We start from the raw sequence: 17276 nt of genomic DNA, 5'->3' as shown, positions 1-17276 counted from the left end.
ACCCAGCGTTCTACCAAGTCGCCTGATAAAAATGGCAACTCGCTTGTGGGGTAGGCCTAGTGGCTGCAACAGGAAATGCCCAAAAAACACAACGTGGACACATCACATTTTCCCAAAGAAAACAAAGCTGTTTTATGCAAAGTGCCCAGCTGTGGATTTTGGCTTCTAGCTCAGCTGGCACATAGGGAAACCTACCAAACCTGCACATTTTTTTAAACTAGACACCTATGGGAATCCAAGATGGGGTGACCTGTGGGGATCTCACCAGGTTCTGTTACCCAGAATCCTTTGCAAACCTCAAAATTTCGCCAAAAAACACTTTTTCCTCTCATTTCGGTGACAGAAAGTTCCGGTATCTGAGAGGAGCCACAGATTTCCTTCACCCCAGCGTTCCCCCAAGTCTCTCGATACAAATGGTACCTCACTTGACTGGGTAGGTGTAGCGCCCGCAACAGGAAATGCCCCAAAACACAACCTGGATACGTCACATTTTCCCAAAGAAAACAGAGGTTTTTTTTGCAAAGTGCCCAGCTGTGGATTTTGGCCTCTACCTCAGCCGGCACCTGAGGAAACCTACAAAATCTGTGCATTTTTGAAAAGTAGACACCTAGGGGAATCCAATATGGGGTGACATGTGGGGCTTTCACAAGGTTCTGTTACACAGACTCCTTTGCAAACCGCAAAATTTGGCCAAAAAAACACTTTTTCCTCACATTTTGGTGTATAAAGTTCTGGAATCTGAGAGTAGCCACAAATTTCCTTCCACCCAATTTTGCGCCAAGCTTCCCAATAAAAATGATACCTCACTTGTGTGGATAGGCCTAGTGCCCGCAAAGGGAGATGCCCCAAAACACAACGTGGACACATCACATTTTTCCAAAGAAAACAGAGCTGGTTTTTGCAAAGAGCTGAGCTGTGGATTTTGGCCTCTAGCTCAGCCGGCACCTATGGAAACCTACCAAACCTGAGCATTTTTTTAAACTAGGCACCTAGGGGAATCCACGATAGGGTGACTTGTGGGGCTCTCACCTGTTTCTGTTACCCAGAATCCTTTGCAAACCTCAAAATTTGGCCAAAAAACACCTTTTCCTCTCATTTCGGTGACAGAAAGTTCTGGAATCTGAGAGGAGCCACGAATTTCCTTCAACCAAGCGTTCCCCCAAGTCTCTTGATAAAAATGGTACCTCACTTGTGTGGGTAGGCCTAGCGTCCGCAACAGGAAATGCCCCAAAACACAACATGCACACACCACATATTCCCAAAGAAAACAGAGCTATTTTTTAACAAACTACCTAGCTGTGGATTTTGACCTCTAACTCAGCCGGCACATAGGGAAACCTACCAAACCTGCACATTTTTGAAAACTAGACACCTAGGGGAATCCAAGATAGGGTGACTTGTGGGGCTCTCACCAGTTTCTGTTTCCCAGAATCCTTTCTAAACCTCAAAATTTGGCCCAAAAAAACTTTTTCCTCTCATTTCGGTGACAGAAAGTTCTGGAATCTGAGAGGAGCCACAAATTTCCTTCCACCCACCGTTCCCCCAAGTCTCTTGATAAAAATGGTACCTCACTTGTGTGGGTAGGCCTAGCGCCCGCAACAGGAAATGCCCCACAACACAACCTGCTCACACCACATATTCCCAAAGAAAACAGAGCTACTTTTTAACAAACTACCTAGCTGTGGATTTTGGCCTCTAACTCAGCCGGCACATAGGGAAACCTACCAAACCTGCACATTTTTAAAAACTAGACACCTAGGGGAATCCAAGATGGGGATACCTTTGGGGCTCTCACCTAGTTCTGTTACACAGAATACTTTGCAAACCTCAAAATTTGGCCAAAAAAACACTTTTTCCTCTCATTTCGGTGAGAGAAAGTTCCGGTATCTGAGAGGAGCCACAGATTTCCTTCACCCCAGCGTTTCCCCAAGCCTCTCGATAAAAATGGTACCTCTCATGTGTGGGTAGGCCTAGTGCCAGCAACAGGAAATGCCCCAAAACACAACCTGGACACATCACATTTTTCCAAAGAAAACAGAGCTGTTTTTTGCAAAGTGCCTAGCTGCGGATTTTTGCCTCTAGCTCAGCCGGCACATAAGGAAACCTACCAAACCTGCGCATTTTTGAAAACTAGACACCTAGGGGAACCCACAATGGGGTGACTTGTGGGGGTCTCACCAGTTTCTGTTGCCCAGAATCCTTTGCAAACCTCAAAATGTGGCTAAAAAAACACTTTTTCCTCACATTTCGGTGACGCAAAGTTCTCAAATCTGAGAGGAGCCAAAAATTTTCTTCCACCCAGCGTTCTCCCAAGTCGCCTGATAAAAATGGTACCTCACTTGTGTGGGTAGGCCTAGCGTCCGCAACAGGAAATGCCCCAAAACACAACCTGCACACACCACATATTCCCAAAGAAAACAGAGCTATTTTTTAACAAACTACATAGCTGTGGATTTTGACCTCTAACTCAGCCGGCACATAGGGAAACCTACCAAACCTGCACATTTTTTAAAACTAGACACCTAGGGGAACCCACAATGGGGTGACTTGTGGGGGTCTCACCTGGTTCTGTTACCCAGAATCCTTTGCAAACCTCAAAATTTGGCCAAAAAAACACTTTTTCCTCTCATTTAGGTGACAGAAAGTTCCGGTATCTAAGAGGAGCCACAGATTTCCTTCACCCCAGCGTTTCCACAAGTCTCTCGATAAAAATGGTACCTCACTTGACTGGGTAGGTCTAGCGCCCGCGACAGGAAATGCCCCAAAACACAACCTGGACACGTCGCATTTTCCCAAAGAAAACTGAGCTGTTGTTTGCAAAGTGCCTAGCTGTGGATTTTTGCCTCTAGCTCAGCCGGCACCTAAGGAAACCTACCAAACCTGTGCATTTTTTAAAACTAGACACCTAGGGGAACCCACAATGGGGTGACTTGTGGGGGTCTCACCAGTTTCTGTTACCCAGAAGTCTTTGCAAACCTCAAAATGTGGCAAAAAATACACTTTTTCCTTACATTTCGGTGACAGAAAGTTCTGGAATCTGAGAGGAGCAACACATTTTCTTCCACCCAGTCTTCTCCCAAGTCGCCTGATAAAAAAGGTACCTCACTTGTGTGGGTAGGCCTAGTGCCAGCAACAGGAAATGCCCCAAAACACAATGTGGACACATCAGATTTTCCCAAAGAAAACAGAGCTGTTTTTTGCAAAGTGCCCAGCTGTGGATTTTGGCATCTAGCTCAGCCGGCTCATAGGGAAACGTACCAAACCTGCACATTTTTTAAAACTAGACACCTATGGGAATCCAAGATGGGGTGACCTGTGGGGCTCTCACCAGGTTTTGTTACCCAGAATCCTTTGCAAACCTCACAATTTGGCCAAAAAAACACTTTTTCCTCTCATTTCGGTGACTGAAAGTTCCGGTATCTGAGAATAGCCACAGATTTCCTTCACCCCAGCGTTCCCCCAAGTCTCTTGATAAAAATGGTACCTCACTTGACTGGGTAGTTCTAGCACCCGCAACAGGAAATGCTCCAAAACACAACCTGGATACGTCACATTTTCTGAAAGAAAACAGAGCTGTTTTTTGCAAAGTGCCTAGCTGTGGATTTTTGCCACTAGCTCAGCCGGCACCCAAGGAAACCTACCAAACCTGTGCATTTCTGAAAAGTAGACACCTAGGGGAATCAAATGTGGGGTGACTTGTGGGACTCTCACCAGGTTGTGTTACCCAGAACACTTTGGAAACCGCAAAATGTGGCCAAAAAAACACTTTTTCCTCACATTTAGGTGACATAACTTTCTGGTATCTGAGAGTAGCCACAAATTTCCTTCCACCCAGCGTTGCGCCAAGCCTCCCGATAAAAATGATACCTCACTTGTGTGGGTAGGCCTTGTGCCCGCAACGGGAAATGACCCAAAACACAACGTGGACACATCACATTTTTCCAAAGAAAACAGAGCTTTTTTTGCAAAGTGCCTAGCAGTGGATTTTGGCCTCTCTCTCAGGCACCTAGGGAAACCTACCAAACCTGAGCATTTTTTAAAACTAGACACCTAGGGGAATCCAAGATGGGGTGACTTTTGGGGCTCTCACCAGTTTCTGTTACCCAGAATCCTTTGCAAACCTCAAAATGTGGCTAAAAAAACACTTGTTCCTCTCATTTTGGTGATAGAAAGTTCTGGAATCTGAGAGGAGCCACAAATTTTCTTCCATCCAACGTTCTCCCAAGTCACCCGATAAAAATTGTACCTCGCTAGTTTGGGTAGGCCTAGTCCCTGCAACAGGAAATGCCCCAAAACACAACGTGGACACATCAAATTTTCCCAAAGAAAACGGCTGTTTTTTGCAAAGTGCCCGCTGTGGATTTTGCCCTCTAGCTCAGCCGGCACCTGGGGAAACCTACCAAACCTGAGCATTTTTGAAAACTAGACACCTAGGGGAATCCAGGATGGGGTGACCTGTGGGGCTCTCACCAGGTTCTGTTACCCAGAATCCTTTGCAAACCTCAACATTTGGCCAAAAAAACACTTTTTCCTCTCATTTCGGTGACAGAAAGTTCCGGAATCTGAGAGGAGCCACAGATTTCCTTCAGCCAGCATTCCCCCAAGTCTCTCAATAAAAATAGTACCTCACTTCTGTGGGTAGGCTTAGTGCCAGCAGCAGGAAATGCCCCAAAACACAACCTGGACACATCACATTTTTCCAAAGAAAACAGAGCTGTTTTTTGCAAAGTGCCTAGCTGTGGATTTTTGCCTCTAGCTCAGCCGGCACATAGGGAAACCTATCAAACCTGCATATTTTTGAAAACTAGACACCTAGGGGAATCCAAGATGGGGTGACTTGTTGGGCTCTCACCAGGTTCTGTTACCCAGAATCGTTTGCAAACCTCACAATTTGGCCAAAAAAACACTTTTTCCTCTCATTTCGGTGACAGAAAGTTCTGGAATCTGAGAGGAGCCACAGATTTCCTTCACTCCAGCGTTTCCCCAAGTCTCTCGATAAAAATGGTACATCAATTGACTGGGTAGGTATAGCGCCCGCAACAGGAAATGCCCCAAAACACAATCTGGACACATCACATTTTTCCAAAGAAAACAGAGCTGTTTTTTGCAAAGTGCCTAGCTGTGGATTTTTGCCTCTAGCTCAGCCGGCACCTAAGGAAACCTACCAAACCTGCGCATTTTTTAAAAGTAGACACCTAGGGGAATCCAATATGGGGTGACTTGTGGGACTCTCACCAGGCTGTGTTACCCAGAACCCTTTGCAAACTGTGAAATGTGGCCAAAAAAACACTTTTCCCTCACATTTAGGTGACATAACGTTCTGGTATCTGAGAGTAGCCATAAATTTCCTTCCACCCAGCGTTGCACCAAGCCTCCTGATAAAAATGATACCTCACTTGTGTGGGTAGGCCTAGTGCCCGCGACGGGAAATGACCCAAAACACAACGTGGACACATCACATTTTTCCAAAGAAAACAGAGCTTTTTTTGCAAAGTGCCTAGCAGTGGATGTTGGCCTCTCTCTCAGGCACCTTAGAGGCCAAAATCCACAGCTAGGCACTTTGAAAAAACAGGTTTGTTTTCTTTGGGAAAATATGATGTGTCCACGTTGTGTTTTGGGGCATTTCCTGTCCCGGGCGCTAGGCCTACCCACACAAGTGAGGTACCATTGTTATCGGGAGACTTGGGGGAACGTTGGATGGAAGGAAATTTATGGCTCCTCTCAGATTCCAGAACTTTCTGTCACCGAAATAACAGGAAAATGTGTTTTTTTGGCCAAATTTTGAGGTTTGCAAAGGATTCTGGGTAACAGAACCTGGTTAGAGCCCCACAAGTCACCCCATCTTGGATTCCACTAGGTGTCTAGTTCTAAAAAATGCACAGGTTTGCTAGGTTTCCCTAGGTGCTGGCTGAGCTAGAGGCCAAAATCCACAGCTAGGCACTTTGTAAAAAACAGCTCTGTTTTCTTTCTGAAAATGTGATGTGTCCACGTTGTGTTTTGGGGCATTTCCTGTCCCGGGCGCTAGGCCTACCCACACAAGTGAGGTACCATTTTTATCGGGTGACATGGGGGAGCGCTGGGTGGAAGGGAATTTGTGCGTCCTCTCAGATTCCAGAACTTTTTCTCACTGAAATGACAAGAAAAAGTGGTTTTCTTGGCCAAATTGTGAGGTTTGCAAAGAATTCTGGGTAACAGAACCTGGTCAGAGCCCCACAAGTCACCCCCATCTTGGATTCCCCTAGGTGTCTAGTTTTAAAAAATACACCGGTTTGGTAGGTTTCCCTAGGTGCCGGCTGAGCTAGAGCCCAAAATCCACAGCTAGCACTTTGTAAAAAACAGCTCTATTTTCTTTGGGAAAATGTGATGCGTACACGTTGTGTTTTGGGGCATTTCCTGTCGCGGGCGCTAGGCCTACCCACACAAGTGAGGGACCATTTTCATCGGGAGACGTGGGGGAACGCTGGGTGGAAGGAAATTTGTGGCTCCTCTCAGACTCTAGAACTTTCTTTCACCGAAATGACAGGAAAAATTGTTTTTTGGCCACATTTTGAGGTTTCCAAAGGATTCCGGGTAACAGAACCTGGTCAGAGCCCCACAAGTCACCCCATCTTGGATTTGCCTAGGTGTCTAGTTTTCAAAAATGCACAGGTTTGGTAGGTTTTCCTAGGTGCCGGCTGAGCAAGAGGCCAAAATCCACAGCTAGGCACTTTGTAAAAAACAGCTCTGTTTTCTTTCTGAAAATGTGATGTGCCCACGTTGTGTTTTGGGGCATTTCCTATCGCGGGCGCTAGGCCTACCCACAGAAGTGAGGTACCATTTTTATCGGAAGGCTTGGGGGAACGTTTGATGGAAGGAAATTTATGGCTCCTCTCAGATTCCAGAACTTTCTGTCACCGAATTAACAGGAAAAAGTGTTTTTGTTGGCCAAGTTTTGAGGTTTGCAAAGGATTCTGGTTAACAGAACCTGGTCAGAGCTCCACAAGTCACGCCATCTTGGATTCCCCTAGGTGTCTAGTTTTTAAAAATACACCGGTTTGGTAGGTTTCCCAAGGTGGCGGCTGAGCTAGAGGCCAAAATCCACAGCTAGGCACTTTATAAATAACAGCTCTGTTTACTTTCTGAAAATGTGATGTGTCCACGTTGTATTTTGGGGCATTTCCTGTCCCAGGCGCTAGGCCTACCCACACAAGTGAGGTACCATTTTTATCGGGAGAGTTGGGGGAACGCTGGGTGGAAGAAAATTTGTGGCTCCTCTCAGATTCCAGAACTTTATGTCACCGAAATAACGGAAAAAAGTGTTTTTTTGGCCAGATTTTGAGGTTTGCAAAGGATTCTGGGTAACAGAACCTGGACAGAGCCTCACCAGTCACCCCATCTTGGATTTCCCTACGTGTCTAGTTTTAAAAAATGCACAGGTTTGTTAGGTTTCCACAGGTGCCGGCTGAGCTAGAGGCCAAAATCCACAGCTAGGCACTTTGTAAAAAACAGCTCTGTTTTCTTTCTGAAAATGTGATGTGTCCACGTTGTGTTTTGGGGCTTTTCCTGTCCCGGGCGCTAGGCCTAATCAAACAAGTGAGGTACCATTTTTATCGGGAGACTTGGGGGAACGCTGGGTGGAAGGACATTTGTGGCTCCTCTCAGATTCCAGAACTTTCTGTCACCGAAATAACAGGAAAAAGTGTTTTTTTTGGCCAAATTTTGAGCTTTGCAAAGGATTCTGGGTAACAGAACCTGGTCAGAGCCCCACAAGTCACCCCATCTTGGATTCCCCTAGGTGTCTAGTTTTAAAAACTGCGCATGTTTGCTAGGTTTCCACAGGTGCCGGCTGAGCTAGAGGCCAAAATCCACAGCTAGGCATTTTATAAATAACAGCTCTGTTTACTTTCTGAAAATGTGATGTGTCCACGTTGTATTTTGGGGCATTTCCTGTCCCAGGCGCTAGGCCTACCCACAGAAGTGAGGTACCATTTTTATCGGGAGGCTTGGGGGAACGTTGGATGGAAGGAAATTTGTGGCTCCTCTCAGACTCAGAACTTTCTTTCACAGAAATGACAGGAAAAATTTTTTTTTGGCCAAATTTTGAGGTTTCCAAAGGATTCCGGGTAACAGAACCTGGTCAGAGCCCCACAAGTCACCCCATCTTGGATTTCCCTAGGTGTCTAGTTTTAAAAAATGCACAGGTTTGGTAGGTTTTCCTAGGTGCCGGCTGAGCAAGAGGCCAAAATCCACAGCTAGGCACTTTGTAAAAAACAGCTCTGTTTTCTTTCTGAAAATGTGATGTGCCCACGTTGTGTTTTGGGGCATTTCCTATCGCGGGCGCTAGGCCTACCCACAGAAGTGAGGTACCATTTTTATCGGGAGGCTTGGGGGAACGTTGGATGGAAGGAAATTTATGGCTCCTCTCAGATTCCAGAACTTTCTGTCACCGAAATAACAGGAAAAAGGGTTTTTGTTGGCCAAGTTTTGAGGTTTGCAAAGGATTCTGGTTAACAGAACCTGGACAGAGCTCCACAAGTCACGCCATCTTGGATTCCCCTAGGTGTCTAGTTAAAAAATGCACCGGTTTGGTAGGTTTCCCAAGGTGGCGGCTGAGCTAGAGGCCAAAATCCACAGCTAGGCACTTTATAAATAACAGCTCTGTTTTCTTTCCGAAAATGTGATGTGTCCACGTTGTGTTTTGGGGCATTTCCTGTCCCGGGCACTAGGCCTACCCACACAAGTGAGGTACCATTTTTATCGGGAGACTTGGGGGAACGCTGAGTGGAAGGAAATTTGTGGCTCCTCTCAGATTCTAGAACTTTCTGTCACCAAAATAACAGGAAAAAGTGTTTTTTTGGCCAGATTTTGAGGTTTGCAAAGGATTCTGGGTAACAGAACCTGGTTAGAGCCCCACAAGTCACCCCATCTTGGATTCCACTAGGTGTCTAGTTCTAAAAAATGCACAGGTTTGCTAGGTTTCCCTAGGTGCCGGCTGAGCTAGAGGCCAAAATCCACAGCTAGGCACTTTGTAAAAAACAGCTCTGTTTTCTTTCTGAAAATGTGATGTGTCCACGTTGTGTTTTGGGGCATTTCCTGTCCCGGGCGCTAGGCCTACCCACACAAGTGAGGTACCATTTTTATCGGGTGACATGGGGGAGCGCTGGGTGGAAGGGAATTTGTGCGTCCTCTCAGATTCCAGAACTTTTTCTCACTGAAATGACAAGAAAAAGTGTTTTTTTTGGCCAAATTGTGAGGTTTGCAAAGAATTCTGGGTAACAGAACCTGGTCAGAGCCCCACAAGTCACCCCCATCTTGGATTCCCCTAGGTGTCTAGTTTTAAAAAATACACCGGTTTGGTAGGTTTCCCTAGGTGCCGGCTGAGCTAGAGGCCAAAATCCACAGCTAGGCACTTTGTAAAAAACAGCTCTATTTTCTTTGGGAAAATGTGATGTGTACACATTGTGTTTTGGGGCATTTCCTGTCGCGGGCGCTAGGCCTACCCACACAAGTGAGGGACCATTTTCATCGGGAGACGTGGGGGAACGCTGGGTGGAAGGAAATTTGTGGCTCCTCTCAGACTCTAGAACTTTCTTTCACCGAAATGACAGGAAAAATTGTTTTTTGGCCACATTTTGAGGTTTCCAAAGGATTCCGGGTAACAGAACCTGGTCAGAGCCCCACAAGTCACCCCATCTTGGATTTCCCTAGGTGTCTAGTTTTCAAAAATGCACAGGTTTGGTAGGTTTTCCTAGGTGCCGGCTGAGCAAGAGGCCAAAATCCACAGCTAGGCACTTTGTAAAAAACAGCTCTGTTTTCTTTCTGAAAATGTGATGTGCCCACGTTGTGTTTTGGGGCATTTCCTATCGCGGGCGCTAGGCCTACCCACAGAAGTGAGGTACCATTTTTATCGGAAGGCTTGGGGGAACGTTGGATGGAAGGAAATTTATGGCTCCTCTCAGATTCCAGAACTTTCTGTCACCGAAATAACAGGAAAAAGTGTTTTTGTTGGCCAAGTTTTGAGGTTTGCAAAGGATTCTGGTTAACAGAACCTGGTCAGAGCTCCACAAGTCACGCCATCTTGGATTCCCCTAGGTGTCTAGTTTTAAAAAATACACCGGTTTGGTAGGTTTCCCAAGGTGGCGGCTGAGCTAGAGGCCAAAATCCACAGCTAGGCACTTTAAAAATAACAGCTCTGTTTACTTTCTGAAAATGTGATGTGTCCACGTTGTATTTTGGGGCATTTCCTGTCCCAGGCGCTAGGCCTACCCACACAAGTGAGGTACCATTTTTATCGGGAGAGTTGGGGGAACGCTGGGTGGAAGAAAATTTGTGGCTCCTCTCAGATTCCAGAACTTTATGTCACCGAAATAACGGAAAAAAGTGTTTTTTTGGCCAGATTTTGAGGTTTGCAAAGGATTCTGGGTAACAGAACCTGGACAGAGCCTCACCAGTCACCCCATCTTGGATTTCCCTACGTGTCTAGTTTTAAAAAATGCACAGGTTTGTTAGGTTTCCACAGGTGCCGGCTGAGCTAGAGGCCAAAATCCACAGCTAGGCACTTTGTAAAAAACAGCTCTGTTTTCTTTCTGAAAATGTGATGTGTCCACGTTGTGTTTTGGGGCTTTTCCTGTCCCGGGCGCTAGGCCTAATCAAACAAGTGAGGTACCATTTTTATCGGGAGACTTGGGGGAACGCTGGGTGGAAGGACATTTGTGGCTCCTCTCAGATTCCAGAACTTTCTGTCACCGAAATAACAGGAAAAAGTGTTTTTTTTGGCCAAATTTTGAGCTTTGCAAAGGATTCTGGGTAACAGAACCTGGTCAGAGCCCCACAAGTCACCCCATCTTGGATTCCCCTAGGTGTCTAGTTTTAAAAACTGCGCATGTTTGCTAGGTTTCCACAGGTGCCGGCTGAGCTAGAGGCCAAAATCCACAGCTAGGCATTTTATAAATAACAGCTCTGTTTACTTTCTGAAAATGTGATGTGTCCACGTTGTATTTTGGGGCATTTCCTGTCCCAGGCGCTAGGCCTACCCACAGAAGTGAGGTACCATTTTTATCGGGAGGCTTGGGGGAACGTTGGATGGAAGGAAATTTGTGGCTCCTCTCAGACTCAGAACTTTCTTTCACAGAAATGACAGGAAAAATGTTTTTTTGGCCAAATTTTGAGGTTTCCAAAGGATTCCGGGTAACAGAACCTGGTCAGAGCCCCACAAGTCACCCCATCTTGGATTTCCCTAGGTGTCTAGTTTTAAAAAATGCACAGGTTTGGTAGGTTTTCCTAGGTGCCGGCTGAGCAAGAGGCCAAAATCCACAGCTAGGCACTTTGTAAAAAACAGCTCTGTTTTCTTTCTGAAAATGTGATGTGCCCACGTTGTGTTTTGGGGCATTTCCTATCGCGGGCGCTAGGCCTACCCACAGAAGTGAGGTACCATTTTTATCGGGAGGCTTGGGGGAACGTTGGATGGAAGGAAATTTATGGCTCCTCTCAGATTCCAGAACTTTCTGTCACCAAAATAACAGGAAAAAGTGTTTTTTTGGCCAGATTTTGAGGTTTGCAAAGGATTCTGGGTAACAGAACCTGGTTAGAGCTCCACAAGTCACGCCATCTTGGATTCCCCTAGGTGTCTAGTTAAAAAATGCACCGGTTTGGTAGGTTTCCCAAGGTGGCGGCTGAGCTAGAGGCCAAAATCCACAGCTAGGCACTTTATAAATAACAGCTCTGTTTTCTTTCCGAAAATGTGATGTGTCCACGTTGTGTTTTGGGGCATTTCCTGTCCCGGGCACTAGGCCTACCCACACAAGTGAGGTACCATTTTTATCGGGAGACTTGGGGGAACGCTGAGTGGAAGGAAATTTGTGGCTCCTCTCAGATTCTAGAACTTTCTGTCACCAAAATAACAGGAAAAAGTGTTTTTTTGGCCAGATTTTGAGGTTTGCAAAGGATTCTGGGTAACAGAACCTGGTTAGAGCCCCACAAGTCACCCCATCTTGGATTCCACTAGGTGTCTAGTTCTAAAAAATGCACAGGTTTGCTAGGTTTCCCTAGGTGCCGGCTGAGCTAGAGGCCAAAATCCACAGCTAGGCACTTTGTAAAAAACAGCTCTGTTTTCTTTCTGAAAATGTGATGTGTCCACGTTGTGTTTTGGGGCATTTCCTGTCCCGGGCGCTAGGCCTACCCACACAAGTGAGGTACCATTTTTATCGGGTGACATGGGGGAGCGCTGGGTGGAAGGGAATTTGTGCGTCCTCTCAGATTCCAGAACTTTTTCTCACTGAAATGACAAGAAAAAGTGTTTTTTTTGGCCAAATTGTGAGGTTTGCAAAGAATTCTGGGTAACAGAACCTGGTCAGAGCCCCACAAGTCACCCCCATCTTGGATTCCCCTAGGTGTCTAGTTTTAAAAAATACACCGGTTTGGTAGGTTTCCCTAGGTGCCGGCTGAGCTAGAGGCCAAAATCCACAGCTAGGCACTTTGTAAAAAACAGCTCTATTTTCTTTGGGAAAATGTGATGTGTACACATTGTGTTTTGGGGCATTTCCTGTCGCGGGCGCTAGGCCTACCCACACAAGTGAGGGACCATTTTCATCGGGAGACGTGGGGGAACGCTGGGTGGAAGGAAATTTGTGGCTCCTCTCAGACTCTAGAACTTTCTTTCACCGAAATGACAGGAAAAATTGTTTTTTGGCCACATTTTGAGGTTTCCAAAGGATTCCGGGTAACAGAACCTGGTCAGAGCCCCACAAGTCACCCCATCTTGGATTTCCCTAGGTGTCTAGTTTTCAAAAATGCACAGGTTTGGTAGGTTTTCCTAGGTGCCGGCTGAGCAAGAGGCCAAAATCCACAGCTAGGCACTTTGTAAAAAACAGCTCTGTTTTCTTTCTGAAAATGTGATGTGCCCACGTTGTGTTTTGGGGCATTTCCTATCGCGGGCGCTAGGCCTACCCACAGAAGTGAGGTACCATTTTTATCGGAAGGCTTGGGGGAACGTTGGATGGAAGGAAATTTATGGCTCCTCTCAGATTCCAGAACTTTCTGTCACCGAAATAACAGGAAAAAGTGTTTTTGTTGGCCAAGTTTTGAGGTTTGCAAAGGATTCTGGTTAACAGAACCTGGTCAGAGCTCCACAAGTCACGCCATCTTGGATTCCCCTAGGTGTCTAGTTTTAAAAAATACACCGGTTTGGTAGGTTTCCCAAGGTGGCGGCTGAGCTAGAGGCCAAAATCCACAGCTAGGCACTTTAAAAATAACAGCTCTGTTTACTTTCTGAAAATGTGATGTGTCCACGTTGTATTTTGGGGCATTTCCTGTCCCAGGCGCTAGGCCTACCCACACAAGTGAGGTACCATTTTTATCGGGAGAGTTGGGGGAACACTGGGTGGAAGAAAATGTGTGGCTCCTCTCAGATTCCAGAACTTTATGTCACCGAAATAACGGAAAAAAGTGTTTTTTTGGCCAGATTTTGAGGTTTGCAAAGGATTCTCGGTAACAGAACCTGGACAGAGCCTCACCAGTCACCCCATCTTGGATTTCCCTACGTGTCTAGTTTTAAAAAATGCACAGGTTTGTTAGGTTTCCACAGGTGCCGGCTGAGCTAGAGGCCAAAATCCACAGCTAGGCACTTTGTAAAAAACAGCTCTGTTTTCTTTCTGAAAATGTGATGTGTCCACGTTCTGTTTTGGGGCATTTCCTGTCCCGGGCGCTAGGCCTACCCAGTCAAGTGAGGTACCATTTTTATCAAGAGACTTGGGGGAACGCTGGGTGGAAGGAAATTTGTGGCTCCTCTCAGGCTCTAGAACTTTCTTTCACAGAAATGACAGGAAAAAATTTTTTGGGGCCAAATTTTGAGGTTTCCAAAGGATTCCGGGTAACAGAACTTGGTCAGAGCCCCACAAGTCACCCCATCTTGGATTTCCCTAGGTGTCTAGTTTTAAAAAATGCACAGGTTTGGTAGGTTTTCCTAGGTGCCGGCTGAGCAAGAGGCCAAAATCCACAGCTAGGCACTTTGTAAAAAACAGCTCTGTTTTCTTTCTGAAAATGTGATGTGCCCACGTTGTGTTTTGGGGCATTTCCTATCGCGGGCGCTAGGCCTACCCACAGAAGTGAGGTACCATTTTTATCGGGAGGCTTGGGGGAACGTTGGATGGAAGGAAATTTATGGCTCCTCTCAGATTCCAGAACTTTCTGTCACCGAAATAACAGGAAAAAGTGTTTTTGTTGGCCAAGTTTTGAGGTTTGCAAAGGATTCTGGTTAACAGAACCTGGCCAGAGCTCCACAAGTCACGCCATCTTGGATTCCCCTAGGTGTCTAGTTAAAAAATGCACCGGTTTGGTAGGTTTCCCAAGGTGGCGGCTGAGCTAGAGGCCAAAATCCACAGCTAGGCACTTTATAAATAACAGCTCTGTTTTCTTTCCGAAAATGTGATGTGTCCACGTTGTGTTTTGGGGCATTTCCTGTCCCGGGCACTAGGCCTACCCACACAAGTGAGGTACCATTTTTATCGGGAGACTTGGGGAAACGCTGAGTGGAAGGAAATTTGTGGCTCCTCTCAGATTCTAGAACTTTCTGTCACCAAAATAACAGGAAAAAGTGTTTTTTTGGCCAGATTTTGAGGTTTGCAAAGGATTCTGGGTAACAGAAGCTGGTCAGAGCCCCACAAGTCACCCCATCTTTGATTCCCCTAGCGGTCTAGTTTTAAAAAATGCACAGGTTTCCTAGGTTTCCCAAGGTGCTGGATGAGCTAGAGGCCAAAATCCACAGCTAGGCACTTTGTAAAAAACAGCTCTGTTTTCTTTCTGAAAATGTGATGTGTCCACGTTGTGTTTTGGGGCTTTTCCTGTCCCGGGCGCTAGGCCTATCCACACAAGTGAGGTACCATTTTTATCGTGAAACTTGGGGCAACGCTGGGTGGAAGGAAATTTATGGCTCCTCTTAGATTCCAGAACTTTCTGTCGCCGAAATAACAGGAAAAAGTATTTTTTTGGTCGGAATTTGAGGTTTGCAAAGGATTCTAGGTAACAGAACCTGGTCAGAGCCCCACAAGTCACCCCATCTTGGATTCCCCTAATTGTCTAGTTTTAAAAAATGCACAGGTTTGCTAGGGTTCCACAGGTGCCGTCTGAGCTAGAGGCCAAAGTCCACAGCTAGGCACTTTGTAAAAAAACAGCTCTGTTTTCTTTCCGAAAATGTGATGTGTCCACGTTGTGTTTTGGGGCATTTCCTGTCCCGGGCACTAGGCCTACCCACACAAGTGAGCTACCATTTTTATCGGGAGACTTGGGGGAACGCTGAGTGGAAGTAAATTTGTGGCTCCTCTCAGATTCTAAAACTTTCTGTCACCGAAATAACAGGAAAAAGTGGTTTTTTGGCCAGATTTTGAGGTTTGCAAAGGATTCTGGGTAACAGAAGCTGGTCAGAGCCCCACAAGTCACCCTATCTTTGATTCCCCTAGCGGTCTAGTTTTAAAAAATGCACAGGTTTCCTAGGTTTCCCAAGGTGCCGGCTGAGCTAGAGGCCAAAATCTACAGCTAGGCACTTTGTAAAAAACAGCTCTGTTTTCTTTCTGAAAATGTGATGTGTCCACGTTGTGTTTTGGGGCTTTTCCTGTCCCGGGCGCTAGGCCTAATCAAACAAGTGAGGTACCATTTTTATCGGGAGACTTGGGGGAACGCTGGGTGGAAGGACATTTGTGGCTCCTCTCAGATTCCAGAACTTTCTGTCACCGAAATAACAGGAAAAAGTGTTTTTTTTTGGCCAAATTTTGAGCTTTGCAAAGGATTCTGGGTAACAGAACCTGGTCAGAGCCCCACAAGTCACCCCATCTTGGATTCCCCTAGGTGTCTAGTTTTAAAAACTGCGCATGTTTGCTAGGTTTCCACAGGTGCCGGCTGAGCTAGAGGCCAAAATCCACAGCTAGGCACTTTATAAATACCAGCTCTGTTTTCTTTCTGAAAATGTGATGTGTCCACGTTGTGTTTTGGGGCATATCCGGTTGCGGGCGCTAGGCCTACCCCAAAAAGTGAGGTACCATTTTTATCGGGAGACTTGGTGGAACGCTGGGTGGAAGGAAATTTATGGCTCCTCTCAGATTCCAGAGCTTTCTGTCACCGAAATGTGAGGAGAAAGTGCTTTTTTGGCCAAATTGTAAGGTTTGCAAAGGATTCTGGGTAACAGAACCTGGTGGGAACTCCACAAGTCACCCCATCTTGGATTCCCCTAGGTGTTTAGTTTAAAAAAATGCACAGGTTTGGTAGGATTTCCTAGGTGCCGGCTGAGCTAGAGGCCAAAATCCACAGCTAGGCACTTTGAAAAAACAGGTTTGTTTTCTTTGGGAAAATGTGATGTGTCCACGTTGTGTTTTGGGGCATTTCCTGTCCCGGGCGCTAGGCCTACCCACACAAGTGAGGTACCATTTTTATCGGGAGACTTGGGGGAACGCTGGGTGGAAGGAAATTTGTGGCTCCTCTAAGATTCCAGAACTTTCTGTCACCGAAATAGCAGGAAAATGTGTTTTTTTGGCCAAATTTTGAGGTTTGCAAAGGATTCTGGATAACAGAACCTGGTTAGAGCCCCACAAGTCACCCCATCTTGGATTCCACTAGGTGTCTAGTTCTAAAAAATGCACAGGTTTGCTAGGTTTCCCTAGGTGCCGGCTGAGCTAGAGGCCAAAATCCACAGCTAGGCACTTTGTAAAAAACAGCTCTGGTTTCTTTCTGAAAATGTGATGTGTCCACGTTGTGTTTTGGGGCATTTCCTGACGCAGGCGCTAGGCCTACCCACACAAGTGAGGGACCATTTTCATCGGGAGATGTGGGGGAACGCTGGGTGGAAGGAAATTTGTGGCTCCTCTCAGACTCTAGAACTTTCTTTCACCGAAATGACAGGAAAAATTGTTTTTTGGCCACATTTTGAGGTTTCCAAAGGATTCCGGGTAACAGAACCTGGTCAGAGCCCCACAAGTCACCCCATCTTGGATTTCCCTAGGTGTCTAGTTTTCAAAAATGCACAGGTTTGGTAGGTTTTCCTAGGTGCCGGCTGAGCAAGAGGCCAAAATCCACAGCTAGGCACTTTGTAAAAAACAGCTCTGTTTTCTTTCTGAAAATGTGATGTGCCCACGTTGTGTTTTGGGGCATTTCCTATCGCGGGCGCTAGGCCTACCCACAGAAGTGAGGTACCATTTTTATCGGAAGGCTTGGGGGAACGTTGGATGGAAGGAAATTTATGGCTCATCTCAGATTCCAGAACTTTCTGTCACCGAAATAACAGGAAAAAGTGTTTTTGTTGGCCAAGTTTTGAG

Source organism: Pleurodeles waltl, chromosome 4_2 (genome assembly GCF_031143425.1).
Source record: "Pleurodeles waltl isolate 20211129_DDA chromosome 4_2, aPleWal1.hap1.20221129, whole genome shotgun sequence".
NCBI lineage: Eukaryota > Metazoa > Chordata > Amphibia > Caudata > Salamandridae > Pleurodeles > Pleurodeles waltl.
This window is presented reverse-complemented; position numbering follows the sequence as displayed.